This window comes from Lissotriton vulgaris, chromosome 9 (genome assembly GCF_964263255.1).
Source record: "Lissotriton vulgaris chromosome 9, aLisVul1.2, whole genome shotgun sequence".
NCBI lineage: Eukaryota > Metazoa > Chordata > Amphibia > Caudata > Salamandridae > Lissotriton > Lissotriton vulgaris.
Genome location: NC_141697.1, coordinates 1,129,213,592 through 1,129,241,187, shown reverse-complemented (window position 1 = coordinate 1,129,241,187; position 27,596 = coordinate 1,129,213,592). Strand labels below are relative to the sequence as shown.

Here is a 27,596-nt window from a genome sequence, read left to right as displayed (position 1 = left end):
CAGCACACAGCAGACCGGTCATTTCTATATTTTGTAGTAAGCCACGTCACCACCTTGCTCAACCAATGAGAAACCAGTTTTCAGAAATAACCAATCAGCTAACAGCTTGTTTCAGTCACGTGAACCAATCAACGTACTCGCTGTGACGTATGTCAACCAATCACAGCGCGAACCCTGTGACGTACACTGCCGCTGCTGCGAAGCTGCGCGTGTCAGTGTCACTCCGTAAACTCACCCCTCCCTTACAAAATATTTTCACAGCGCCATTTTAAGACAATTCTTTTCAATGAATTTTAGTTAATAACCACAGGAAAACAAAACATTTGTCAGTTTCGCTAAACAAAGTGATAGTTTTACCAAACATTCAAGAATCCACTCTCGTGAAATAGACAACACTATTTTCACAAAAACAATTTCCCAACTTTCATACAAGAGAAACCTATTCATGCAAACAGGAAATCTTCGGCAGGACTTTAACCAACCAATAGAAATCCAGTAACGCCAGTAAGAATAGACAACGCTACCTCACCCTTCACACAAGCTCAGAAAAATCCTACTACTCTTTTCACAACGAGTATTAAAACAGGCTCCTAGTCCCTTTACTAACAGCTACGATTTCACAGGCAAACCTTGATATTCATGCAATCTAACATACCTAAATCCCTAAACTTGTGTTGTACGACCACAACACTTAGTGATATTTCTGTACCACTAATTTGAAACGAAACAAATGAACTGTGTAACTTCACCTGTCACACTACTCTGCCGGCACATAGGCTTTTCACACTGCTGGAAAAACCCTTTTGACAACAAATAACAACTAGACAAAACTTAACATGTGTTAAAACATGTATCCTATGTAAATACCATGTAACATGACAGTTACCATAGTAACCGAACTCTGCTACCAGGAATTTGATCCAGCGGGCCAAGAGAAATTCTGTCTCAGATATACAACTCTACACCACAATATTCACCATAATTTATAAATTTATCACTAGGCCCATAAACGACTGAGACATAATTTGATTAAGCATGGGCGGAAAATCCGTTTCGCTCGCGGATTTTGCGGATTTTCGGTAAATTCGCAATCCGCGAGATTCGCGAATCTCCCGCAAAATCCGCAAATCCGCGAGCAGCGGATTTTATGGCTTGCTCGCACTGTTCGCGTGAGTTCGCGGCTTCCCAGTACAACTTTGCGCCCCGCGAATAAGCGCAAAATTGCAGAAATACGATCTTAGCAAAACTGAAACTACTTACCAGGTTCAAAAGTTCAGGCTCATCATTAGTAGCCATTTCCTGTAGTGCTTCCTGAGGGGCCCCTCCAGAGTTCAGTTGCCAGTTGCAACTATTATGTGACCCTGCTCTGAACCTCAGAATAGTTACACATATGCCACAAAGGTCCTGAATTACAGCTAAGGGAGACAAGCAGGAGCCAGGCTGGAAGTTCAAATCCATTAATCAGCCCCTAATTCATTATTGTCAGTTGGGGCAGGGCAGGTGTTGTAACTAATTTTGCAACAATGAAAGCACTTAGCAAGTGCAAAAGATCACTAATCAGGAAGCACTAAGGAAGCAGGTGCCAGCTAAAAAAATATTCTGTGACACATTATTCAGCCCCAAATTAATTCAGGTCACTTGAGGCAGGGAAGGTGTGCTTGCTTTGCCACAATAGTGTACACTGACTGGACAACCAGAGGGTGCTGTGATGAAACAGAGGGTGGCATGGGTGGGCCAGAGGGTGGCATGAGTAGTCAGAGAGTGGCAGTGGTGACAGAGAGTGGCAGTGATGAAGAAGAGTGTCCCAAACAGGCTGGACACGTAGAAACAACAAGTTCGCGAAACTTGCGACCCGACAGGTAAGTTCGCGTTTGCGAAATTGTACAAAACCCTCGCGAACTGGCAGAAACCCGCGCGAACACACACAAAAAAAATCCGCAAATTCGCGAGAAGTCGCGGATTTTGCAAATTGCGAGTTCGCAAATCCGCAAAATTCGCGAACGCGAGATTCGCAAAATTCGCCCATGCTTAAATTTGATCAACTGAATCATATGACCTAATTAATCATAAACACATGTTTGCATTTAATTAAGTCAAAATCAATAGGGAATGGATTAACTAATGGTAACTCAAAGAAACAAACAAGTCCAGCTTGTCATTTCAAAATCTATTTCATTAACTTTATTTTAAAGTAAAATGCATTTTAAAGCTCAAACTCTTTATTAGCAATTTTATTAAGCAAAATATTTATTAAAAGGCACATAGACGGTCAGTTCGAAATCAGATCAGCATTATCAAATGCTGAAACATTTTTAGGAAATTCTTGAACCTTATTTCCCTAACTTAACTAAGGGAAAGAACTTAAGAGAAAAAGTAAAGTCTTAATGGATCTTACATGAAACGAAAGTCTGACAGCGTATCTGGAGCACAGGAACGAAAGAACAGTGCTCTTAGCAAGGGGAGAATTTTTATACCTTTTTCCTATCTAAAACTAACTAAAAGAATACAAATATTCGAGCAAGACACAATATGATTGGTCCAGGACATCATCCGATGAAGTCACACGACTCTCGCATAGCAAAAGTCATGTTCCTTCAAGAGCGGCATTGTTCATAGTTTGTAGTGTCACGGACTTCCCAAGAGTTGAAACATTAAACAAATTATTTCCTCCGTCCAAGCCTTTCCGCCGCTGAGCATCCTGTCCTTGGAGATAGAAGCGGAATCAAATGTCCTCAGCTTCCACATGACCTTGCTTACGAGCCTCTTTCAAAGAATTATTGTAGAAAAACATTTCCACATTCAAACGTTGCTGTGCAAGGCCCAACTTTTCGACAGAGCTCCGGGCATCCATTTTAGAAATAGGCCACAGGCCTCTTTTAGCATGAGTCTAGTATGCAAGGAACCACAAGACAATAATTAATTCGAGAAATGATAATTATTCTGTTACCCACCCCCTTTACTAAAATTAACCCATCAGACTATGTTACCTAGTTTTGCATACAAAAGATAACCAAAACACAAACACAGGAAACGACATAACATAGACAAAAGCACATTTTAAAAGAGTGCACATGCTATTATTCATAACAGCTGCAGTTAACGTACAACAAGATGAAAGACAAAGTAAATATATTATTAAAAGCAGAATAACGGACATGACAAGAGCACAAATGATTAAACCCGCGTGTTTATGTAGGTGCACATTATTCTAGGTTGAGTCAGTACAAACGTGCAAATCATGCAACACTCATTAGTGAATTAAAATTATGGGAGTTTCATTGCTGCGAACTTCTATTCAGAAATTATTCTGAAAGTCCGCTCCATCAATAGCAATACGAAACCTTGGCAGCTATTACTTACTCACTAGTGAGCTATACTGCTGCATCTGCTCCTTCTCGCTGTCTCCTCGCTCCATGGGGGAAAAAAATCTCAGTGCTGGATAAATAATGCAGCAGCAGTTTCAGGGCCATTTTAGGAGGTGATGACTGCTGAGAGGTTAGATAAGTCCCTGTTGGCCTCATATTCCTCCAAATTAAAATCCGGTTTCATCTGCTTTATTACATCAAAAAAGGCCATTTTTGTTGGCTCTTAGGGCTCAGTGCACTTTACCACCACTAACCAGTGTTAAAGTGCTTGCGCTCTTTCCTTTCAAACACGGTAAAATTGGCTTACACCGAATTGGCAATTTTAATTTACTTGTAAGTCCCTAGAAATGTGGTTCTACATGTACCCAGGGACTGTACATTAAATGCTGCTAGGGGGCCTGCAACACTTATTGTGCCACCCATTAAAGTAGGCTATTTAAAGATGTGTCATGTCAAGGCCAGGGCCTTTGTGTTAATTTTTCATGCTTTCTGGCCAGGGTGAAATTTTTTGAGACATTTCCATTCCTTCTGTCAACCTGGGTGCTTATGTGTGCCGTTTCCATGCTTTCTGAACTGGGTGCTTAATTATGTGTGCTATTTCCATAGTTTCTGGCCTCATGGACCTGGAGCTGGAGGCTCGTGTGTGACAGTTCCATGCTTACTGGCCTGGGAGCTTATGTGTGATGTTTGCTTGCTTACTGGCCTGGTGGTGGGGTCACCAGGCCTGGGTCAGTGCCTAGGTGCTTATGTGTGACATTTCCACAGTATTCTGGCTTCAGTCAGAGGCCTGTGTGCTCATGTGTGACATCACATGTCAGTGCTTAATGTGTGATAACATGAGGGGCAATTTACTATGCTTTAAAAGTTAATACAATCTAATATGTAATGAACAATGTGTTGAAAAATGCTTTATTTTGGCCTTTTTGTCTCTCAAATTTTCTTGGGGGGACAAGTTCAACCCCCCAAACTCCCCCTAGTAGTGTTTGCTCACTGTGCTTGCTCACTACACACCATGTGGGGGGCTGGTATCAATTTTACTTTGTTCTCTCTGATTCAATAGTTGTGTCTTTTTTTGGTGCTCTTTGAAAGAATGTCTATGGGTACATATGACTGGGTGGGTAACCTGGTGCTCTTTAAGGTCATCATCCACTATTTACTGTGCTTTGAAAGTTGATACAAGTGAATATGTAATGATAAATGTGCTGTAAAATTCACCATTTTGGTCTGTCGTTTTCCAAACTTTTCTTGGGGGGGAGAACCCCCCGAAAGCCCCTAGTAGCTGTCGAGCTCACTCACTGCGTTCGCTCACTATGCACCGGAAGGAGGCCGGTCTTCAGAAATTTGTCAGGGCTGCTTTCAGATCCCAGTCCAGCCCTGCGATTCTCCCGGATCCATTGGTTCTTTGGTGTTCTGATTCGTCGGCGTCCGCGGTACTGCAGCATTCTCCCCTGCAACAATAATAGAAAAGCAGCCAGTACATTCTGCAAATACAGTAACAGCACTTTAGCGTTGACTATGAGTGTATTATTTTTCTGATATTATAATACTTATCTGATTTTAGTTACCTTGTCTCTGCAGATTCGTTTTTTCCCTTTTCTATACCTTTTTTGTTCCTTTAATCGTACCAGTGCATTCCTGAAAGAAATAAGGAATTCCCTGCTATTTTTCTCATGACGCCAAGGAGAAATTTTACTATTGTTCAAATACTAAGCTTAAGTTTGCTTTGTATGACCGGATGCTTAAGTACTTGTGTCCTGTTCAAGATACCTGTTTCAAGAGTCACTTCTAGTAGCCCCAGCTGGGTGTTATCGAGCTCCCCTATAAATAATCTTTCTTCTTCATGGTGGTATATTTTCAATGACACCTCTCCTTTTCTTTCTGAAGGCAAAGCCTATAAAACCGCTTGAACTACCCTGCTGGCATGTAGTGGAAGAAGGGAATGATTTTGATACTTTAACATTACATATGTTCCTTGTTAATAATATCTACAGGCAGCATATCTATTCATACTCACACATTCTATCTCTTTTTTTGGTAGGTATTTCTCCTGGTTTCCTGGCCCAATCCATGAGTGGGGAACGTCATGGGACATATTCTTTTTCCTCCCTGTTTCCCCTGGTTTACTGTTATTGCTTTGACTCTGTTGGGTATATCAGTGACTGGGGGAAGTTGGGACCTCACAATCTTGCATGGCGTTTTCGAGGAAACGTAAGCAGGAATCTGACAGGTCACCTTTAGTTTATTGGTGGCATAAATTGCAAAATCCTGCCACTGGCATATTTTATGTCATTTTTGTTTTATATACTGGGGTACCCGTCGATCATGGAGTCACCCATGACAAAATGCTGGCCCTGGTGTAATGAAGCACATTTTTGACATGTATGAGCATCCTGACAGCATTTTGAAAAAATAGGGTTAACTCCTGGGGAATTACTTTTGTTTCATTGGCTTGGCACACCATTAAAGGATTTGAATATTTAATGATTGTCCTTTCAGTGCCTATGGCATTTCAGCAACTGTATGTGAAAATTGTGCTTTAAAGTGCACTATTTCACCTCATTCTTTTCAAAACAATTTTGATGGGAGAAACCCCCTAGAAGAGGTCTCCTTACTCATTTTCCTCATTTAATACAATTTAGGTAAGTATTATGTCCCAGAACTTTGAAAGATGAAGTCATCACCATAGGTGGCATCCACAATAGACATTTGCCTGTTTTACGGTGTTATGCTAGGCATGCGGTTATCATGGAATTGTCATATGATGTCACTTCCTCTGATGTCATTAAGATTAAAGGACATGGAAACGATTAACATACCACTAATACGTTTAATTGATTCAGTTTAGTATTAGTAATTCCCACTGAAGTAACTCTACGGAGGTTTCTTCATCTACAAATGACGTTCTGTAGTCTGGTGAGTCGTTTACCGCGAGCAGTGCATTGAAAAGCACGTGGGATGCTCACGTTTTTGCATCGTTGACAGATAACTCACTCTGACGCATCTTTGCCGTCCTTCTTTTGTGTCTCTCACGCTCAACCTGCCCAGGTAGATGCGCCCCGCCCGGCTTCATTATGCAGACGAACAGGTCTGCCCCTTAACCCGCCTCTCTTTTGACTATTCATCTGACTGGGCCCCGCCCACTGATTTCGGGATGAGCTGGAAGGTAGACGTCACCCAAACTTTCCAAAAGCAAAAAAGACAAACCGAAACCAGGGAAAGGAGGAAGACGAAAAGGAAGGAAAGGCTGACGGTGCTCTTCGGAGAGTGTCCTACTTCTCGTCGACTGTCCGAGGAGCTCCAGCGTCGGAGGTCAGGCAGAGGCACTATTTGAGTGACACTGGCTTGTACCACTCCAGCAGCAGAGCCAGGAAGGAGCCACTCTCTGAGCATCTGGGATTTCACAGGTTAGTGCCAATGTTTTAAGAATCTCTGATGTCACGTGGATGGGTACCACTCTCCGATACCCTCTGGTGTTACAGATTCATGTTACTCTTAGCCCCGGCGGATCCGGGTTGTACTGATTTTCAGGTACCCCAGGTTAATGGCATTCTTGTAGGCTCACAGGTATCACATGTTAGTGCAACTGCCTGTCTTAGATTTCACCTGTAAATACAATTCACCCCAAAAATAAAGGTAGCACAGATTAGTGTAACTCTGTGGGTCTCAAGCTTCACATTTTAGTGTCCTTCACAGATGATCTCAGGTGTCACAGGTGAGTGTACCTGTGGGGTTCATGTTTCACATTACTGTAATTGATAGGCGATCTCAGGTAACACAGGCTAGTGTCACTGTGGGCTTCTGGTTTCATATGTTATTTTTATTTATTTATAAGGTTTTATATAGCGCTTGCTAGACCCAAGGGTATCAGAGCGCTTTACAATGGTTAGGTGATGAAAAAAAATTGCAATACAACATTTGCGCAACAAGGTAAAAAGAAGGACAATTAGAGCAATCTACACAGAACGGTAATGACATGGGACTATAAATAAGGAATGCCATTGGACCCTAGCCAGTATTGAATAGTAAAATTAGCGGGGATGGTAGGGGATGAGGGGGTGGGAGTAAAAAGTAGGGGGGGAACCGAGGAGGGAGATGGGAAGGGTGATAGCATGCGGGAGTAGGCGGTAATTACTAGGGGGAAGGGTAGAAGTAAATACAGGAGCGGTAAGAGGGGGGGGAAGTGAGTCAGGTATAATGTAGCAGGAACCTAGTACCGTAGGGGGCGGGTTGTGCGACTGTGAAAAGGTGGCAATGATTAAGGACTCCAGCATTTGTTGAGAGGGTGCAGCTTGAGGTCTTTTTTGAAGCTGAGGTAGGAGGGGTTGCAGCGTAGGTCTGTAGGGAGTGAGTTCCAGAGTAGGTGCATTTCCAGTGAAAGAGCGTGTTTGAGTAGGTTTCTTTTTTAATAAGGGAGGGACTAGCATGAGAGTATTAGAGGTCCTCATTTCTCTCGAGCAGCCCGCTTTGTGGAGTTTATCTGAAAGATACACTGGGGTGTGTTGATGAGGGGCTTTATGCGTAATGCAAGCGGTCTTGTAGCAGGATCTGCCTTCGATGGGAAGCCATTTGGGACCTTTGAGGGCGGGGGAGATGTGGTCAAACCGTATATGTGTCATAGGAGAGCTCTGGGATCACACGCTAGTGTAACTACAGTTCTCAGGTTTCTCATGTTAGTGCCATTTACCATTGACATCAGGGGTCACAGGTTAGTGTAACTCTGTGGTTCTCAAGTTTCCCTTCTTATGGTCATTCATAGACATTCTAAGGTCGTACATCTTAGTGTAACTCTGTGGGTCCAAGTTTCACGTCATTGTTATTTGCCGAACATCTCTGACATCAGGGTCTAGTGTAACTCTGTATAACTCAGGTTTCACATCTTAGCGCCATTCACCAAAAACATCTGGTATCTCAGGTTAGTGTAAATCAGTTGGTCTCACGTTTCACATGTTAATGTCATCCAAAGAGATCTCTGGGATCACAGGTTAATGTAACTCTGCGGGGTTCGAGTTTCATATTAGTTTTATTCAATGAACATCCCTGGTATTCGAGGCTAGCGTAACTGCTGGTCTCGTTTCACATGTTAGTGCCATCCACAGGAGACTTCTTGGATCACAGGTAAGTGTAACCAGGGCACAAGTCCTAAAAAAGAAGTGGGGGGACTCTCCAAGTTAGGTAGTATCACAGGAAGTGACATCACAGCAGTTAACATCTCTGGTGTAAGAGGCTATCGCAACTGCTGGTCTCAAGTTTCGCATGTTAGTGTCATCCACAGGAGATCTCTGGGATCACAGGCACGCGCGACTCTGCGTCTCACGGATTTCACAAGTTTGTGTCACTTAGAGAGTATCTCCGGATTCACAGTTTGGTGTAGCTGCGGGTCTTGGGTTTCACGTGTTAGTATAATTCACAGAATATCGCAGATATCACGTTAATGTGAATATGGGTCTTAGGTTTCACATGTTAATATTTTTTACCACACATCTCTGGTATCAGAGGTTCTCAATGCGGGTCTCAGGTTACACATGTTTGTGTCATTCCTAGAAGATCACTGATATTACAAGCTGGTGCTCTTGTGACCGGATCCCGTGTATGGATAGGAAGTGCCCTTGCAGAAGATCTCAGGTGTCACAGGACGCTGCTGCTATTTGAGGATCTGGTGTATCACGGAAAAGGGCCTCTCCCCACCGGCCTCAGGTACCTCTGGTCACTGATCTGGGAAAAGTTCACTAATCCCAAGGTAATGCCACCTTGAGGGTATAACACATTAGTGTAGTTTACTAGAGATCTTAATTCTGACAGGTTTGTACCATTTAGAGGGTCTTGGGTAGTAATGGCTGTAGTCATTGTTAGTCATAAAAGTTTCTTCCACTCAAAGTTTGTCAAATTTTACAGATAAAGTCAGTTGTGACATATCCCATAAGCAATAGCAATATGATACAGGTGGGGTTACTAAGAGGCAGGCGGTGCAATGCATTACATTACTGTAACAAGATGACTAACATGGATTGGAACTCTGTGGAGTATAGCGATGACACGTGTAGATGTGAGATGGATGACAAATAAGAGTTAATTAGCTAATTTAGACTTTGTGTATAAGTAGTGCACGAGGAGAGACATGGGAGTGGTTTTAGATAATGAGGTTTCAATCTGCGATAGTGTGTAAGGAGAGATCCACCTGGAGATAAAGATAGCTGTTTTTTTATCTAGCAGAGGATGACAAAATAGCACACATGTAAACATATGTTATGTTATGTTATGTTATGTTATGTTAAAAAATTTGTACCGCGCACGTACACCGAGACGGTTTCTTGGCGCTCATAACAGACATAACGAACCGGGGCAGAAAGTATTACTCAAAGGCTAACTTAAAGAGGTGAGTTTTCAAGGTTTTTCGGAACAGTTCGTAGGTGGGACAATGGCGAAAGGAAGAAGGAAGGGAATTCCAGAAGGTGGGGCCTAAAAAGGAAAAACGAAGGCCGCCGTGTTTTTTGCGGCGGTTCAATGGAATGCAGAGGAGATTATCGACAGAGGATCGAAGGTTGCGGGATGGGAGATAGCGCTTGAGTTTAGAGGAAATGAACTCGGGGGCATGATTGTGAAGGGATTTGAATAAAGTGCAGCCCAGTTTGAAGGAGCACCGTTTAGCCACTGGGAGCCAATGAAGGCTCCTCAGAAGAGGGGAAACATGCTGGCGTTTGGGTTGGTGAAACACCAGGCGGGCAGCCTGGTTCTGAATAAGATGAAGTTTTTGAAGCTGGTAGGCAGGGATCCCCGCATACAAGATGTTAGAGAAATCAACCCTGGAGATGACCAAAGCCAATATGGCTAGTATGAGTGCCTCTCTGGTTAAGAATCTACAGATCTTGCGGATCCTGCGCAGCTGGAAGAAGCAGGATGATGTTACTGCAGATATCTGAGGTTTCATAGAAAGGTCCTCAGAGATGATCACTCCTAGGCTTTTCACAGTGCTGACTGGGCAAGGGGGGGGAGCCAAGGGAAGGGGGCCAGAAGTTATCATCCCAAGGGTTGGTAGGGCCGCCCACCAGAAAAAGTTCTGTTTTAGACGGATTCAACTTGAGTTGGCTATGAGCCATCCAGTCGGAGATGAGTAACATTGTAGTTTGGATGTTAAGACGGGAAGAGGGTGAGGTATCCAGGGGGAAAATCAATTGCAAGTCGTCTGCATAATTGTATATAGTAGCTGGGGAGTGGCGAAGGGATGCCATGAGTGGTTGCATATATAGGTTAAAGAGGAGAGGGGAAAGAGCTGAACCCTGGGGAACACCACAAGTGAGGGGGGTGAAAGGGGCAGAGAAGGTGGAAAGGTGAACTGCCTGGGAACGGCCTTGCAAAAAGGAACAAACCCAGTCAAGGGCGACGCCGCGGATGCCGGCGTTGCTGACACGGTCGATCAAGATGGTATGATCGACCGTGTCAAAAGCCGCCGACAGATCTAACAGTACAAGGGCTTGGGGGATATTATTGTCGGCACCAGTTCTGAGTGTGTCCATTACTGCCGCAATCACCATCTCTGTGGAATGTAGTGGGCGAAAGCCAGCCTGATGAGTGTCAAGGAAAGAAGAGGTTTCCATAAAGGTACTCAGACACTTGGTTACATATGTCTCCAAGATCTTTCCTAAGAACGGGAGGAGAGAGATGGGTCTGTAATTGCTCATCACAAGAGGGTCTGCGCTGGGCTTTTTCAAGATGGGTAGCACTATGGCTTGCTTAAAAGCCTCTGGAACAACTCCTGATGTTAAGGAGGAGTTGAGGAGGGCCAGGGCAGGGTCGGGGCAAAGCCTAAAGATTTCTTTGAAGATATGTGGGGGGCAGAAGTCCCTAGGGGAGCCAGAACTGACTTTATGGAGAAGGCTGTGAAATTCAGTGATGGAAATGGGAGGGAAAGTGTGGAATTTATGGACGTTTTCAGAAGGGAGGGGAAATAATTTGGAGGGAGCAGGTGGAGAGATATTGTTTTTAATTGTGGAAATCTTATCCTGAAAGAAGGTGTTGAGCTCATCACACAAAGCCTGGGTGGGAACGGGCGGGAGGGTAATACGATCGGGGAGGGAGAGCTCATTGACAATAGAAAAAATGTCCTTGGCCTTTGAAGCCGACTCCAGGATTTTGCGTGAGAAATAGGAAGTCTTAGCCTCTAGAATGGAAGATTTATATTTGCTTAATAAAGTCGTAAATTCAATCTTGAGTGCAGGATCGTATTTCTGGCGCCAGCGACGTTCAGCCTGGCGGAGGGCTAGCTTATCAAGTTTCAGCTGGTCGGTGAACCATCGCTGGGCGTCATGGGGGCGTGAGGTTTTAATAGTCTTTAGAGGAGCTACAACGTCGGCAGCTGCCTTCAGCCAAAGCTCAAGAGTGGAGGCTTGGTGAGAAACAGATTCAGGAGCAGGAGGAATTGAGGCTGCCAGAAGAGAGTGAAGAGTAGTCATATTGGCGTTTTTCCAGTTGCGGGCCGTGATGCCAGCAGGGCGCGGAGGGCGGTGAAAACAAGGAAACATAATAAATCTGTGACTATAATCAAAGAATGAAACACAAATAGAAAAAAAAGCACCCTGCCAGAGTAGATAATGAGTGGTCCTCCACAGGATCCAATCTGTTAGGGTAGGAGCAATATTAACTGTATATTAGGGCCCAAGACAACAGATAAATGGGATTCAAAACATGCTTTTCATAGAAAATATATATTTTTATTGATTTTTATGCAGTTAGTAATTTCTAAAAAACATTCAAGGCTTGTAAATTCAGGGATTAATAAACACAATCAATACAATCTATCATTTAATATAGGGAAAGAAACATCTTCATAATGTTAAGTGTTCCACTCACTCCAGGACAATTCAGGGGGCTCAACAGACACTCACACCTTCAGGGGGTTGTTCACATTCATACACATTCAACCGATTCAGACAGGTAGATATCGCATGGCCTGCAACAGAAAGATGGATTTATGGTTGCATGGGCGGGGGTGCAACTACAAGAAGGCAAGTTAGGTGGTATAATGTTTCCGTTCTTGGTGGTAGCGCCAACGCGCGTTTCGGTGTAAGGCACCTTCGTCAGAGCAGGCAGATATAGTCAGGGAGGGGAACACACAAGCTGAGATCAGTGGGACGCGATATCGGGTTTGAAAGGTCCGTATTTTCACTCTTAATTGGACAGGGAATTCCTATTCAGTCAAGAAAAGAACTCTATTTTTCTTTCCTTTCAATAACAGTTAGAAAATATGCAGTAATATAGTTCATTCCTCGGAGGTCTATTTTGCTTCGCGTGACCAGCGATCAAGTATTGCGATCCCGCACTTGTAATACTCTGAATATAATAGCCACGTCTAACCGTCGAGAGTTGGCAGGGAAAAAGGTTTCACAGCATTAGCTTCCTTGCACAGCGATACAAAAAAGGGAATGGGTTCCTGATGGTTAAGGATGTATAATTGCCGCGTCGGGGTGTAAGGGGGTGGCCAGAAAGAGGGCTTCACAGGCACCCGTTCTCTTTGAAAAGGCCGGTTCAGTGGAGAAAAGGGTCTCTAGATTAATAAGAAATCGGCGTGCTTCCAGACTGCGGGGGCTAATCCTCTCATTTCCTTCCCGTGGTGACGTGAGACCAGGAGCTGGTCTCACGTCGCCACGGGAAGGAACATCCTTAACCATCAGGAACCCATTCCCTTTTTTGTATCGCTGTGCAAGGAAGCTAACGCTGTGAAACCTTTTTCCCTGCCAACTCTCTGTTGCTCCCCCCACCCACTTAGAAAAAAAAAGTTGACCAGTGTTTTTTTCCTTTTCAGTTAAATATCCAACTCGGTTTCGTAACAACAAAGAAAAAAAAGTGGATGTGTTATTTTGTAGAAATAAATCAAGCGCAACTGTCCTGTGGGATTCATTTGTACGCTGTCCTACACCAATTGTGTTTCCATTAACAAATTATTAAAATGTATTTCAAATTTTTAATAAATCACCATAATAAATAGATGAACAAAAGGAAAAAGGGCCCCACTCTTTTAACACCTTAACCGTGGCGGCAATTCCGCCGCGGTGCGGGCGTTCTGATGAGTGCAAGGGCCGCGTCGGCCAACGGATGTGCGCAGCACTATGGAGGTAGTGCTCGAAACGGCCCTTGGCCGACGGGCACAACGAAAGGGTTAAATGATTGGTTATTGTATTGGTACACACAAAAAAATTCATGAAGTGTTGGTGGTGCAGTAATCCTAGTGGTGAAAATATTTATAAATTCCTGTCAAATTACATTCCCATCAAAAGTCGTATATCTAAATTATTGCAAGGGGAATCTTACTACTTTTAAGCAATCCTTACGAAGCCTAATCATGATACAACCAGAGATGAATGGTTTATGTTTCAACAAACTCCATTTGCATCTGTCTCATCAGGACTAAGACATTTTTCTTTGTGTTCTACATGCAAAAAAAAGTGGGCCCTTAATACAGTTACGCTAATCGAATCCTTGGGCCTGTATATTCTTACACCCATGGTAATATCAAACCTTCTGTATAATATCCAGGTACTCAATTAGCTTCTTGTATCTTACTAATGGTGCAGATTGCCACTAGGGAGATGAGCTATCCCAGAGTTGTTCCATGTGGTACTTGTGTAAGGGTTGCCTAGATGAGCCTAGTCCCAGTTGGGTTTAAAGGGAACATTCTATGTTTAGAAATACTCGTGTCATTTTGTAGGTGCATGCATGCACACCTACATAATGACCCGGCAGGCTGTGTCAAAGGCTTAAAAAATTCTTTAGCCATGCTTCACAACATAGGGGATGCTGTGCAGCATGGATAATTTTTTTTAGCAAAGCCAATAGTGCCCAAAGGCATTTCCAATTATGGTTTTCCTCTGACTCCAAAGGTGTCACCGTAGAGCAGAGGTCTTCAATCTGTGGGGCGCGACCCCCAGGGGGGTCGTGGAGTCCTAGGAAGGGGGTCGCCGATTCTGTCAGAGTGCAGTTCCTGGCGTCGGGCTGATTGAAGGTGCTCACGGCGGAGGCCTTATTCACACCAAGGTGTGAAAAACATTAAAGCCTCATTAACAAGTAAAGGTCTTTTGAAGACCTGTGAAGTACTCTGGTGTGCCTTTGTATATATCCCTGAGGCTGTTTCAGCAGGGCTCACATACACGAGCTGGGGGGGCTGGGGGAGGAGGCTGTAGCCCTTTGAGTTCAATGGACTTTGCTGTGGAGTTTATTTTAATTTGTAAGGTTTTATATAGCGCTAGTTTAACCTGTAGGTATCTTAGTGTGCCAGTGGAATGGTGGCTGCTGGTCTCGCCTGCTTTCTGCCACCTCTCCTGGGTCCCACCCCCCCTCGCACTCCGTTGTCTGTGCATTTTCGCACACCCCTGCCCGCATTCTGCTGTCCTTGGATGGATTTCGCACCACCCTCCCCCTGCCAGCACTCCGCTGTCCGTGATTTTTTGCCCCCGCCCGCATGATAATTGGGATTTCTGTTCTGTGTGAGAATGACAACACTCGTTTGAAACAAACAGACATGGAGAAAACCTTTCAATCATCCTTTGGATTGTCTGTTGCATGACATTACCTTCAAAAGGGGTGAGTGAAACATGTGTGGTCCTTTTGCAAGCCTCTCCGCATTATAACTGGGGGTGTTCAAAGTCTGCTTAACTTCCTTTCCACAATTATGCGAAATTTCAGCAATTGTGTTCGGAATTCAAAACTGGCATTTGATGATGTTTGTAGCTTTAGACAGGAAGATGCATTTTGTGCATAAAAAAGTGTTAAATAAACACGCACATTAGCTGCCCGCACTCTGTCATTCGGGTTGTTCACATGCATACATGTATGTGTGTGTGTGTACATGTGTGTGTATGTATATATGTATGTATATATATATATGTGTGTGTGTGAAAAGGTGGGTGGGTGGAGGTTGAATGGATGGATGAAAGGGTGGATGGATGAAGGATGGATGGATAAAAGGTTGCATGAATGGTGGGTGGATGGATGGATGAAAGGGTGGATGGATGAAGGATGAATGTATGTAAGGATTGAAGGATGAAAGGGTGGGTGGATGGATGTATGGATGGAATGAAGGATGGGTGGAAGGATGAAAGGATGGATGGATGTGTGAAAAGGTGGGTGGATGAATGATGAGTGGATGGATGTAAAGATGAAAGGGTGGATGGATGAAGGATGGATGGATGTAAGGATGAAAGGATGGATGTGTGAAAAGGTGGGTGGATGAATGATGAGTGGATGGATGAATGATGAGTGGATGGATGAATGATGAGTGGATGGATGTAAAGATGAGTGGATGGATGTAAAGATGAGTGGATGGATGTAAAGATGAGTGGATGGATGTAAAGATGAGTGGATGGATGTAAAGATGAGTGGATGGATGTAAAGATGAAAGGGTGGATGGATGGATGAAGGATGGATGGATGTGTGAAAAGGTGGATGGAGGATGGATGAAAGGGTGGATGGATGAAGGATGGATGTATGGATGAAAGGGTGGATGGATGTATGGATGGAATAATGAAAGGATGGATGAATGATGTATGGATGGAAGGATGAAAGGGTGGATGGATGAAGGATGGATAAAAGGGTGGATGGATGAAGGATGGATAAAAGGTTGCATGGATGAATGATGGATGTGTGAAAAGGTGGATGGATGGACGGGTGGATAGGTAAAGGATGGATGTATGGATGGAAGGATGAAAGGGTGGATGGATGTATGGATGGATAAAAGGTTGCATGGATGAATGATTGATGGATGTGTGAAAAGGCGGGTGGATGAATAATGGGTGGATGGATGGACGGGTGGATAGGTAAAGGATGGATGCATGGATGGAAGGATGAAAGGATGGATGGATGATGGATGTATGGATGGAAGGAAGGATGAAAGGGTGGATGGGTGAAGGATGGATGGATGTGTGGAAGTGTGGGTGGATGATGAATGGATGGATGGATGGATGGATGGATGTGATGAGGTCTAACAGGCGCATTTATGGTTGTAGATAGTGGTTGATGATGAGGAGTACCAGTTTCTAAAATCTTTTGTCGGAAGGGGGTCCTTACGCCTAAAAAGGTTTTACAAGGGGGTCCTGGCATCAAAAAGTTTGAAGACCTCTGCCGTAGAGGAATTTTCACATTTAAATCATTACTTTTACCTCTGTTTACTACCTCAATCCTCTGCCACTTTTCTGTTTTGTGTCCAAAGCAACACCTCCCCACCCTTCCATACCCACCCATTGTGCGTCTTATTTCTATGTCTGTGGTAAATACTGTATGTTCGACCCCTATGGAAATCAACCCCTTAGGCACTGTCATGGTGGGCGACACTACAGGCCCATTTCATCTAAGCTTCCTGCCATTCCACTACATAGTCTATTATCAAGGTATATACTAAATGTCTTATATTCAGACACACAGAGTCCCTACCGCTTTTGCTCCCATCATCAACTTCTTTTTGAGATTCAATTATCAATTTGACCTGATGATGCCACCTTCTTTTGAGATCAATTACTCAATTATTCAACATCAGTTAAAATGTGACTCCAGCACCTGGTTGCATCACTTGATTTTGCACATAAGTCACCAACATTAAGTGAGAAAAAAAAGAGTGTTACATCGCTTCCTGGCGAAATTTCTCAAAATGGGCAGTCGCAGCAGGTTGCTACTGGTCGCGTTGAGAAACTTGCAGCTCGAGCTGCAAAAGCTGCCACTTGAGTAGAAAATCTACGCTAGCAGCAGAAAGAAAGAAGCAGTGCCCTCTGACGCACCGCGTCGTGCAGCTGGGGCTGATTTTTACAGCTCAAGACAAGCTCCTGGTGCTAAAAATCAGCACAAGAAGTGCCACAACCCAGAATTCCACAGCTCGCAGAACTCCACAAAATCTCGTGGAGTTTTTAGGTAACTCCGTGGAATTCCAAGGAGTAAAACTCTCCCAAGTTCTGCCCATGCCTGCTTATCATCAGATGTCTTCCTTTACACTCCCAAATACAAGACATTCAGCACTCCCAAAATGAGGCACTTGATAAAGCAGGCAGAAACACTTGGAAAGGAGACTCAGCACTCACAAAATGAGGCAAATTAACCTTCAAACGGTAGTTTCAAAATACAGCATGTGATTGTATTAGTACAACACTCTCTAACAGAAAGACTATTCCAGATGTCAAATAAATTGGGTAAAACTACATGCAAATGTATTCAATTATATTTTTGTGCACAAGCAAGTAATAATAAAACACTCTCAAGTAATCCAACTGTCAAATGCATGAGATAAAGCACAAGCAGATAATAATGGAACACTCACATGTCAAATGCAAGGGAGTAAAACATAAGCAGATAATAATGGACTTCCAATGCAAGAAGCAACACTGTCAAATACTAGAAATAAGTACTATCAAATGCACAAACCAAATATAAAGAGCATGTATACACAACATGAAAATATAAAAGCAAATAAACTTATAGCTTATACTTCACATATTGAGAGAACACATCATTCTGGTCAGCTTGACTGGGAAGCCCTTTTCAGTCATCTAGAAGTCTCAATGGGAAACACCAAAAATTGCTTCCACCCCACGAGTGAGCTTCTGTCTGAGCGCCAAGACTTTCTGTCTTTAATACCTTTTACTAACACGGAGAGAGACTTCTAGAAATTTCCCCTCCCTTTATCTATTGTAAAACCAAGGCTGACCGTACCCACCTCAGTCAGGGTCAAGACAGAAGCTGGCCAACACTGGCCAACACTCCGTGTTTTGACTCTGAGACAGAGAAGTACATTCCTCTCTCACGCTTTCAAACGCACATTTCACACATTCTGTTGCAGCAGGGCTGTTTTGCTCAGTGCTGTGGAAAAAAGAAAAACATCCCTCTCTGAGGCTGCAAGAAGACATAAAGCGAAATCTTGCGAGAGCACAAAATGATACTGTACATTTAAAATGGAGTCAATTAAAACATATGGAGTCAATGGTAACCACAATCTCAATTTTTAAATCAGCTCTTTGGCCTCATGTTCCTTATTACAAAAGTGCATTTTACCATGCCAATTTACTTCAACCTAGATGGTTCTTGAAGGTAGACTTGTGCACCCAGTTCCTTCAATGGCATAATCCATGTCTCCACCTATATTCAATGGTTAAATGACATTAATCTTGGACTAAAATGTAATATCCTCAACTGAGTTAGGTGCTGTAGAATACCCTGTATGCAGGGCCGGACTGGGAACCAAAACCGGCCCTGGCAAAGTGCTCCGCTGTTCCCCCCCCTCCCCGCGGGGCGTTGGGGTTGCCATCGAGCTCTTTGCCTGGGCCGGTTTTCTGCTGATTTTGTTACAGGGACGATTTTGCAGCTAAGCTGCAAAAACGCCCTGTAATAAAAACAGCCCCCAGGGGCCCAAAACCTGCCGCCTCCCGTGCAGTGCACCGGGGTATTGCCCGGTGCCCGCTACGGCCAGTTCGGCCCTGCCTGTATGATGGATTCTCACAAAAAGGTAACCTGTATGCCCACTGGATTTGTGAGCCCCAATCCCAGTTTGACAGACGCTGAAATTCCTGCCTGAACAATTCAACAATAAAAGAACACAAATCTCTGCACAGAATGCGAATAAGAATATAAAGGATATTTCAACATTGACAATTCTCTAAATCTTTTAACTTTCGCTTTCAGGTCTGCCACAATTTAACCTTTCTATTCTATCCATTCTTACATTTTTGTGGTAGTGTCTTCAGTTTCAGCCGCTCTTTACTCCAGCTCTGCGATACAATCAATGTTTGCAGTAACGTTATCGGCAATTACATGTAGGATCTTCTGCGTTGTTTTGCTTGGACAGAATTTATCTTGGTATAATGAGAATATGTTTCCTCTCTGTGTCTCTGTGTATAAGGTGAAGTAGCCCAGCAAGAGTAGGCAAATGGATACTAACTCTACCACTTAATTCTTATGTCAACATTATTGATCGACCTGGAGAGGCATCTGCTGCTAGACTGTAACTCCACGTTTACTGTAATACGCTGAACCATCACTGGAATTTAGAAACAGGATCCCTTTCTAGATGTCCATTTTCTTGCAAGGGTCATTATTCACTGGATTGTTCTCTGTAATGGGGAGAGCACTTTTAAACCTTCAACATAGTGTTTAACAAGATCGCTGTTATTATGATATATGATTGATCCAATCCACCATTCTTGTCCACAGGCAAAGACTGTACCATTGGCACATTAGTTTGATTTGATTTTCAATTCCTTTTTCCCCCCTAAATTTGTAGGTTGTTTAGATAGTGCACCCGGGTTAGTGCTGTAAGGTCTGATGTTAGCAATAATTTTACAGCTTTGATTGATAACTATGCCTTTATTAGAGTTCTTATAAATACTGTAACTCAAGTGTAGTATATATATTTATAATATTCTCTGGAGACATGGCTTTATGAGCTGAGTTCACAAATCATCAGCCTGTCACCTGTGTCATATCTGCAGAGCCAGAAATTCAGTGGCGGATTCAGGATGTCCACTTTCCTCTGCCCTTTAAAGCACACTGCTGTCTCTAATCTTGCATTATGACCATGAATTATTGAAATCTTTTGTGTACCCTGTTGGCTAATGTCACTAGCGCCCTATCATTGTCGTTACTATTTAACTTGGACTAAGTTTTATTTTAGCGCCATCGAGAATGATGACTTCAAAGTTGGTAAACTAGCACTCCTACATGTTCTTTCGGTCATATTCTTCCACGACAGCCATTTAGTACTTTCTTCATCATTTTCCTCTGCTTCCCCTTTTCACAAATTAGTCTGGTCTCTCTGGAAATCCAATATCCCTTGACTACGTGTGAGGTACTAATGAGTATACTACTGGGAAACCTCTGGATTGCCTTTGCTTCTGTTGATTCTTGTATTAGTTACAGCAGTACATCCCTGTTGGGGAAACTGACATTCTGCTATTCTGCCACCAGGATCTGTATCACTGATGCTTGTACGGCAGGCACTGGTAATGCCACACTCAACCTGGGATTAGTGCACTATTAGCCAGGAGCCAAGTCAGTACTTAACCATAGGATCCCATGCCATCCTCTTCATTGTATCCAGAAAGAGCGCTATAGCTTCCAGCTGGTGTTGAGCTTATTTCAGAGTCGAATCCGAACTTCCCGGCATCCAATAAATGGTGTCTCCAGGTGAGACCAGTAGTTGACCCTGGCTTGGATACTGACTCCTCTTCCCGGATGTCACAGCTTTCATGCTACATCTTCTGCCACATTGTGAGGTCCCAGACCCACTTTTAGAGGGCTGACGCACGCAAAGAGCTTGAGAGGCCCCCATCTTCCAATGTTCTGTGAGCAGCTCTACCAAAACGATCAATGCTGCAGGTGATAATGTAATTAACCCTGTCTGTCAGTAGATTAATTTAGCTTTCAGCATGCACTCTTAACTTTTCTAGGACATAATGACCATAATAGGGATATAGAGTACAGGGCAGCTGGTTGAGATGAGCAAGTTCTCTTGGCGGCTAGAGCCGGGCTGCCATATTTTCCCCTTCGATAGCTGGGCACTCACAGCACACGTGCATGTAGCAGACGTAGCCGAGTAGTGCAAGTAGTCTCTTCATTGAGGAGGATCATTTTTTTTAAGAGAGGATGTTGAACAAGATTTTGTTCTTGCTTCATAGACAGTGAGCCTTGCTTGTGTCTCTAAGAGCATGGCCATCACTGGTTAATGTCACTGTCTCGGGTCATACATGTCAGATTTATTCCAGGACCGTCTCAGGTATGACAGGATTGCTCAATTCTACAAGGATTCCAGGTGTTGCATGGTAGTGAAGTTCCTACTGGTCTCAGATATCAGGAGCTCAGACAGTGTAGGGTGTGCCACACTTTCTCTGGTATCATATTCCACTATCTGACCATCCTCGGCCTCTAACAGTTTTGCTTTCATGAGAAGTATCACTCAAAACGCTTTGGCTACCACAGCCTGAGGCCATTTTCTGTGGTTCTCAGATGTCACAGATTTGTGCTGTTTTTTGAAGATCTTGAGTATCATAAGTGATTTGCGCTCCCTGTGGGCCTGATGTATTGGAGGTTACTTTTCGCCTGAGTATCTTGTGTACGGCATAGCACTCATATGATCTCAGGTATTCTGTGTTTGTGCTATTCTCTGAGAGTCTCAGCAACACAAACTGCTTCTATTCTGTGACGATTTTGTAGATGAACAACCAATGCCTTTTCCATCACACACCAGTGCCGCTCAGAGTATCGGAGAGACCATGGACCAGTACCTCTCTGAGGATCCCAGATTCCCAGGTTAGTGCCTCTATGTAGAATCCAGATATCTCTCCCAGCTCCGGACTGCTCTAGGATGATCCCAAAGTTTATTGTCTCGCTGTAGAGCCCAGATATCCTCCACTGGTTTGTATCACTCTTGGAAGAACCCAGGTTTAGCCTTAGTTTAGCTCCCAAAAAAATGCTATCAATTGGAACAATCCTTGGAGGATCCCAGGTATCTGTCACAGGGTTCTGTGAATTACAGAAGTTTGTCACAAAAAACGTTTAAAGAAAAAATATGGCATGTGGGTTGGCCACATTTGCATTGGGCCGATCCACTGACCCTAAATCCCCAAGAGTCTTGCAGTCCTTATGGGGCACAGACCATCCCCATCTTCTTGTCAAGCAAGAGGTAATGTGGATTCTTTTGGATGTAGTCTTGACCTATGGACAGGCATAGTGGGGGTAAATCCAAATGTCCTCTTAATTTCCATGCTGCATGGCTGCACTATTCAGGCCCAGGCTCAATTTCCACTCTGGTAAACCTTGTAAACTCAAGACATTTTCTGAAAACTAGAAATCCAGGGTAGTCCAGGGAGATGTGACTTGCCTGCACCCCACAAAGTTGTTTTGCCCATAATGCAGCGCATAACAAAACTTTGCCTAAAATAATGCGTTTTCCTCACATTTCAGTGACTTAAACAAAGATCCGCAAAATTCCCACCCCCAGTGTTCTCACACTTCTCCTGGTGAAAATGCTACCCTACTTGTGTGGCTTGGCCTAGTGCCCACTACACAAAAGCCCCCAAAACACATTGTGGAGACATCTGCATTGGGGGAGCTGTGGTATTTGGTCCCTGGCCCAGTCGCCTCCCAGGGAAAGCTGCCAAACCCAGACGTTTTTGAAAATCAGATACTCATGGAAAGTCCTGGGTAGTGTGCCTTGCATGGATCCCTTGACATTTTCTTATACCTAGTGCCCCTGTAAACCATCCAACTTGGTCTAAAATCACACATTTTCATCATATATCTGTGACAGAAACTTCCAGAATCTGCAGGGATCCACATAACTCCTCCCACCCAGCATTCCCACACTTCTCATGATCAAAATCTAACCGCATTTGTGTGGTGGCCCTTGTGTCTGCAACAGCAATGGATCAAACCAGAGACATTACGAGTCTTTATTTCTTTCTTGCACTGCACATTTATCTCAATTTACCAACAAAAAACAAACATTTGGTATATTTTGGCTATTTTCTCGGATCCCTTCAGGGGAATTCTCAAACTCTGGGTACCTTTGGAATCTCCAAGTTGTGGGTTTGGCCTGGATACATTTTGTGGGAAGAAAGCTATGACAGCCCAATTGCGAAGTGCCACAAACTTAAAAAAAAGGCCTCAGCATCGAAGGTGGAAACACCTCAGCAGCTAAGGGGTTAACCGTAATTGATTATTGCTTCCAAGCTTCGGTTACACAATATCTACTTAAAGGAGCATGGATCATGTACACTATAATTGCAATGTTGAAATGACTTGCTTGTCAGGAAATTATTTGTCATCACATCAAATTGTATTGTCTGCATCTGACAACCCCCAGGGCTTGACTCCTGAGGTGGCTGGAAATTCTGCTTTAGTCGGAAACATTCTTTTGAGTTGTTGTATAATATTATTCCCTTATTGAGATGAAAACCTTATGGTTACCTTTGCTGTCATGTCACTTCTTTCGAGGTTGTGGAGTATAAGGATTTTCCAAACTGTATTCTGAGAACTGTAATGCCCAAATATTTGAGTGCCCGCAGTTTCTAATGCAGCTGTTCAATGACTTTGATATCGGCACTTCTTTTTTATTCCCCTAATTCCCTAATAATGACGTTCAAATTATTAGTTTGAGGAAAATATGTAAATATTTTGATTAATAACATTAACGTTTACTTTAAAAATCAATACACTAAATTAAAATCCTACATGCCATATTGAATATATGTCATTAATTCAACCACCATTGCTTCTAAATGAGTTCTACCTCCTCACTTTATCATGCCACTACTTCAACCGTCTGCCCATAACATTAAAATACTCTTTACTTTGTCCCTTCACTGCCTCCTACATTTACGCTTACTCCCTTTCCTTAACAACTGACATTTAAATGCCTTGTCTTCATCAATTTTACTTTAGCACTGTCCCTAAAGGAATCCTTCTCTTAGTGTTAACACTATACGCAATTTTGGCCATAACCTGATTTTATTTGACATATTTAATTACATTATTTTAACAGCATATGGAAACATACAGACTCTTGACTCTACAAATGGTAAATATTTAATAAAATTTAGATTCATTACATTAAAAAAAATAAAGAACCCTAAAATAATATAAATCGTATAATATTATGTACGTTAGATGGATGAGGAATTATAATAAACTATTTTTAATTTCATTAACATTTTTAATTAAAACGATAAGCAAAATACATGCCTTTTCACATTCTAAAATGCAGTCATGCATACATACATATTTAGCATTATTAAATGTTGTAGAAACAAAGCTCCGGGCTGGATTTGGTTTTTTGGTGACAATGAGAAGTGTAGGTGGATTCACGTGACTGGTCTATGACATGTGCTTGCTTTGCATGTGTCAGTGATCATTGATCTCCAAGAGATGTTTATGGCAAACTTTGACGTGTTTTCCTATGACAAGTCCTCCCTTTGTATGAATTGGTCTGTAAACTGCAACATTGATTCCAATGAGCTGTTGCCTCCAGCTGTAAAGCTGTTTAGCAGCATTGCATCTACTGGCCTGCCCAACCCAGGACATGGCTGCTGCTTTTTGGACCTGAGAATGTGTTACCATATGAAACGTGACTCACGAGTATGCGGTTTTATGAACGTGGATGGGGGCAAAAATCTTAGCTTCTAACGCTAGATCATCCACTTGTATGCCGGGCCGATATGTCCAAGATACTAGGGAAACATATTGTTCAGCTGCTAGTCATACCTTTTCGGTGAATTTTTATTGGTCATGAGGTTCACAGTTTGTACTGCCTCTCTGACGTTCTGGCCTTCCTAAACTTTTGTTGTTCTTTGTAATTAGGCAGTTAATGAATGCTCCTTTATTTTGGTGCCCACAATTTTGTTCTATGGTGCCTTCTCCCTGAAGCAGCCTTTCTCCGACCTGTTTATTCTCCCTGTCAGGGACCTGTCCCCTTGTTTTCAATTCTTCCACCCCTTGTTCATTTCCATGGGACTCTCCGCTTTGATCCTGAACTGGCTATGTGATGACTTTGGTATTGGTTCATTCTGTTCTGAGCTAGTGGCAAGCTAGCTATGCCTTGGAGCAGAGATTGACCAATCGATGAGATATTTTATTTTATGCGGGTTGGCTCTCCACCACAATGCAATGGAACTCTTCAGAGCGCACTGCATTCTGTGCTTATTTTATTATTTTGAAGTTGTTTTCGGGGGAAGGCGCTGAACATTGAAGTCAGAGCTAGGACCTGTATAGACAAAGGATTAAAAACAAAAGGAACAAGTCCATCCCAGAGTTACCCAATCAAGGAAACCAAACTGATACTTGACAGTAGTCAACAGGGAATGGATAAGTACCTGCATTCTGTTGCTGTGGAACAATTATTTCCCCCGTACACGAAGCACACTGCTGTAATATATAGAAAAGTCCTCTTCCACATCAATCCTGGAATATGCTTTCTAGCTGAGGTTTTCATGGATCCCAAAAGGATGAAGTCTAAAATAATGGATAAATAGGTACTTGAATGTATGGTTGCCTGAGCCCTTGAAAGTTCCAGCATAAAAACAATTGCTGAAGTATCAGTAGTTTAGCTCCTGAATGTCTTACTATGGAAGAGTTATTATCAAATATGCCAGTTCTGGTTGTTGTACCTCATATTCTCTACCTGTTAATTGGCACCTCCTCTTGCACACAGTGGGGTCCTTCCTCTCAAAAGCCCTGCAGACCACTACTCTGTAAATGCCGTGCCCTCCTCTAGTACAGTAAAGATCTGGTGCCCGGCTAGCTGTTCTCCAGGTCTCTGTGATGTTGTCTTACCTGCGACTGTTGCTTTCCTACGAAGGCCGGGGTCTCTAGACCCCTTTATTTTCTTGCTTGGGGATTTGATGTGTGCAGAGGGCTGACACATATGTGTTAGACAGGGTTGCCAGAAGCAGAATGGCTGAAGGGACATGTGCATAGTGGGCGAGTATCCTCTTTGACACTCTGATCTCGCCACTATGAATTTGACATCCTTCTTCCTGTACATTTAGAAACTAATAATTAGGTTGTTTGAAAGTCATTTATAAAATGTATTTCTGAGAGACCCCTTATCTTGCTTTTTTTTTTACTCATGGGGCATTTTTGATGGTAACGTTTCTTGGGTCTGTTACCTAAATCAGGGCTGGATTGGAGAGCCAAAAAAGCCCTGGCAAAAAATATTCCAATCGGTCCGCTCCCTTCATCTCCTCACAAAGTCTCTCTCTTTCCATCCATCCATCCATCCATCCATCCATCCATCTATCCATCCATCCATCCATCCATCCATCCATCTTCTCTACCCTTCTCTCCTCTCTCTCTTCATTCTCCCTGATTGTGTTCTCTCTACTGCTCCTACTCCTTTCTTTCTCTCTCTTGAAGCCTCCCATGCCTGCTCTTATTAACTTCCAGGGGGCTGGGGAAAGAGACAGAGGACACTGCCCCTTCCGATGCTAGATTGCTAGCTAGAGTGCTAAACTTTGAGCGAGTGCTAGATGGTGGATGTGTGCTGGATGGTGGATGAGTGCTAGATGGTGGGTAAATGCTAGATTGTGGGTGAGTGCTAGATGGTGGATGAGTGCTGGATGGTGGATGAGTGCTAGACTTTGGGTGAATGCTAGATTGTGGGTGAATACCAGATTGTGGGTGAGTGTTAGATTGTGGGTGAGTGCTATTTGGTGGATGAGTACTGGATGGTGGATGAGTGCTGGATGGTGGATGAGTGCTGGATGGTGGATGCTTTGTACCAGGGGCTCTTCTGATGGAACGGGTTGGTTAGATAGATGATATTTTAAGAACTTACAACATTTCATCTAAATTATTAAGCATACGCAATTAAGGAATACCCTTGATTTTAGAGAACTGCAATTGGTGAATGTGTAGGACAGTGACTGGTGAGTTTGTGCTTTCATGACACTGCATGCCTTCTCGAAAGTTCAAACCTACGCCTGTTTGTCATTAGAGCAGAGAAATTAGATGTCAACTAAGAAAACCCAATTGTTCAAGCCATGTTCTAGGGAGTGTGTAAAAAAATTAAATCATGGTAGTTTTAGATATTTTCAAAATATTCTAACGAGTCACTTCTTACATTTGTAAGCCTGTCTTTCTGTAGCAGAGAGACTCCCACTTATTTATGAACTGTGTCAGGTGCTTGACTGAGACAATTACAGGCACCATAGTTTGATTTCCGTTCAGTGGATATCCTCACAGATTATGCACAAGAAGCTATTGCACTAAAGTGCAGTACTTCTGCTCCTAGAAGCCAGATAGCGCTTATCACTCCTGACTGTATGCCTGGCTTTGACCCTGTACAGCGCTCGACTGCCTTCTGGCTATGCAAATACCACATACATACACACATACACACATACAAGCATAAATACTAACCTCTTTTTCAAAAGAGCAACAATGTCTGTGATTTTAGCACCCTTACGTTTTTTTATGTGTCATACTCAACACAGTGTCAATAAGTTTCACGATTTAGGACTCTGTATCCAAATTGGAAAACACATCAAATCTGAACTGATTTGGTGCTTTAGGCGCATTTGGGTAACAAAGAGAATGCTCTGCTGACCATCAGTGTGCATCACTCACAAATGACTGATGCCACATTGCCGGTTGAAAACATGTGCATGGTACAGTGTGTAGTTACACTATCCTTTGCTTCTGGAATATTTCTGAGAGGTCTAACTCCTTCATTTCATTAATTGGTGTAATTTTTGCACTAGACCATTCTCTGGT

At 43.1% G+C, this 27,596-nt stretch overlaps 1 protein-coding gene across 6 annotated transcripts in view; it reads left to right on the top strand.

The window, feature by feature from the left end:
• Positions 1–6,502: 6,502 nt before the first annotated feature.
• TMEM40 (transmembrane protein 40) overlaps positions 6,503–27,596 on the top strand; it is a 141,064-nt gene continuing 119,970 nt past the window's right edge. For 3 of the 6 annotated variants that reach the window (XM_086939153.1, XM_086939148.1, XM_086939152.1), the window contains exon 1: positions 6,577–6,769. The gene's annotated coding sequence lies outside the window, so the exon portion shown is untranslated. Of the gene's footprint in view, positions 6,770–27,596 lie in introns of all 6 variants that reach the window. The other 3 variants (XM_086939150.1, XM_086939151.1, XM_086939149.1) reach the window with 3 other exon arrangements.